Raw genomic sequence first — 2,837 nt, forward strand, 5'->3', positions numbered from 1 at the left:
GTCCTCTGGGAAGCTGCTCCTGCTTGGCTTTACACATCCAAGCTAAATTTCAGAACAATCCAATGTTCTCTGTCTCCATTTCTGTCCCGAACAACTGGACCATAGGGCCATCCTGTAGCATTATCAGCCTCTCTCCTGGGAGCTAGTCTTTGAGTCAGAAGGCCCATCTGTTGTCCATAATTCTTGGTACATGACCCACCTAGAGTCTCTTCCAATGAAAAACTGGAATAAAAATAAGTCTGAAAAATCTCCCCACTACAGCTGCAAAGGAGGCATAGAAGGAATCTCCTCCAACCCCTTAATTTCTTCAGAGTCCCAAAGGGAAGGGATTTGTCCAAGGTCATCCATGCAGTAAATGGCAGAACTGGGAAATTCATTAAGGAAAGTTTCAGATGAATATATAAATCCATGCTTGCATCCATATAGCCTTCCATTCATTCTTCCATCCATCCATCCCTCTGTCCTTCAATTCACTCATCCATCTACCCATCTATCCTTCCATCCATCCGTTCATCCATCTAGCCTTCCATTCATTCTTCCATCCATCCATTGAATGGACAGGCATTTATTAAGTTCTCACTGTGTTTAGCACACTCAGGCTGAGCCCTACGGAAGATACAACAAGATCTGGAGCCTGCCTTTAGGGAGCTCACAGTTTAGTGGCAGTAGCAGAAGAGATAAGTACAGTAAGAATCATAAGAAATGCCAAGAGGAATAAGTGGGACGGTGCATGGAAGAGGGAGTAATGGATTCCAATTGAAGGAGGGCTTCCTGGAGGGGAAAAATGAGAACTCAATACAGGGTTTGCCAGCAGGATAGCCCATCCATCTATAAGAAGGCAGCATTTAACTCCACTTCAAGTGAACTCCAATGGGGCAGCTAGGTGGGGTAGTGAATAGAGCACTGGCCCTGGAGTCAGGAGGACCTGAGTTTGAATCCAGCTTCAGACACTTAACACAAAAAACTAGCCATGTGACCTTGGGCAAATCACTTAGCCCCAACTGCCCTACCTTCTCCCTCAAAAAAAAAAAAAGTGAACTACAAGCAAAGCTTAGAGAATTGCAGGATTCTTGAAGGCAGAGGAAATTCAGTTTGAGGTTGATAGTCACAATCCAAAGACCGTTTATGATGCCCTGAAGGCTGGGTCCAAGACCTTCAGTGCAGCTCACCTGCTCAGGGCTGATGGAGCCACACTGATGAGAGATAAGGACCTGCTCCTGGAGAAGTGGGCTGGGCTTTTCCATGGTGCTCTCAACAGACCATCACAATCAATGTTGAAGCCGCTGACCTCGTACCTCACGTTGAAGTCAGTCCTTCCTTAGCTGAAGCTCCAAATGAAAACATTTTGAATGCCACTGGGCTCCTTCCATGTGACAAAGTGCCAATGTGACAAATAGCTGACTCTATTCCAGCTGAGATTTACAAGGCGGTGTCCTTTGCTCGTACAAACACTGGCTGAAATTCTCTGGGTTACATGGCAAGAGGGGGTTCTCCCCCAGGAGTTCAAGGATGCCTACACTGCCCATCTCTATAAAGGGAAAGGAAATAGACTGTCCTGTGACAACCACAGGGGGTTTCTCTTTTAGTCACCACTGACAAGATTCTTGCCAGAGTGATCCTTCTTCCCCTGGAAGATGGTCATCTCCCTGAGAGCCAGTGTGGCTTCAGAAAAGGCCAAGGAACGGTCAATACAGTGTTTGCTTCCCGACAGCTCCAGGAGAAATGCCAGGCGCAAAGCAGAGGTCTGTGCACAATGTCTGGAGATCTGACCAAGGCCTTTGATACTGTCAGTTTCTAGGGCTTGTGGAAAATTGTGTCAAAGCTTGGTTGCCCAGAGCAGTTCGTCAGCACTGCGTGCTCACCTGGGTTCTAGATAACAGACAGTGCTCTTATGCCTTCCCAGTCACCAATGGAGTGAAACAAGGCTGCGTGCTCACTCCTGTGCCTGATGTTTTCAGCCGTGTTGTCAAATGCTTTCAGTGAGGATGAGCACAGCATCAAGGTCAGCTACTGCACTGATGGTAAATTCTTCCATTTGAAAAGGCTACAAGCCAAGACCAAAGTGGAGGGAGGGTTGGTGCAGGATTCTCTGTTTGCAGCTGATTGTGCCCTCAGTGCCGCCTCTGAAGCTGAGATGCAACAAAGCATGGATCCCTTCTCTGCAAGTGCTCACATGGAGGTCAGAAGAAGCCATGCAAGGACACTCTCGAGGTCTCTCCAAAGAACTTTGGAGTTGATTGTGTGACATGGGAGACATGGGCACAGGACCGCCCAGCATGGCGTGCCCACATCAAAGAAGGTGCCGTGTTCTGTGAGCAGAACTGAAACAGTTCAGAGCAAACACAGGATGTGCAGATTTGAAGGATCCCCCCCCCACATGTTCACAGGGACTCTTTGTGCCCGGCCTGTGGGAGAGCTTCCGAGCTTATGTTGGTCTGATCAGCCACAGTCGGACACATGGAAACTCAATTCCAGCAGAGTGAGGAAATTTTGATCGTCTTCGGGATTGATGGAAGATAGCCCTGAGCGGGGAGCTCTTTTTTTTTTTTGCTTTTTTGTAGGGCATTTGGGGTTAGGTGACTTGCCCAGGGTCACACAGCTAGTTTTTGTGTGTGTGTGTGTGTGTGTTAAGTGTCTGAGGCTGGATTTGAACTCAGGTCCTCCTGACTCCAGGGCCGGTGCTCTATTCACTGCACCACCTAGCTGCCCCTGGGGGGAGCTTTAAAAAAAATTAATTACTTTAACCTGTAATTTCCTTTTTAAAGCTCGGTTCAACTCAGTTAGCATTTATTCACCGCTTACTATGTACCAGGAACTATGTGGGGGGGGGGGGGGGG

The sequence above is a fragment of the Petaurus breviceps genome, unplaced genomic scaffold, assembly GCF_028583685.1.
Source record: "Petaurus breviceps papuanus isolate PSGF00001 unplaced genomic scaffold, PetGlider_PUasm1.0 559, whole genome shotgun sequence".
Classification (NCBI taxonomy): Eukaryota; Metazoa; Chordata; class Mammalia; order Diprotodontia; family Petauridae; genus Petaurus; species Petaurus breviceps.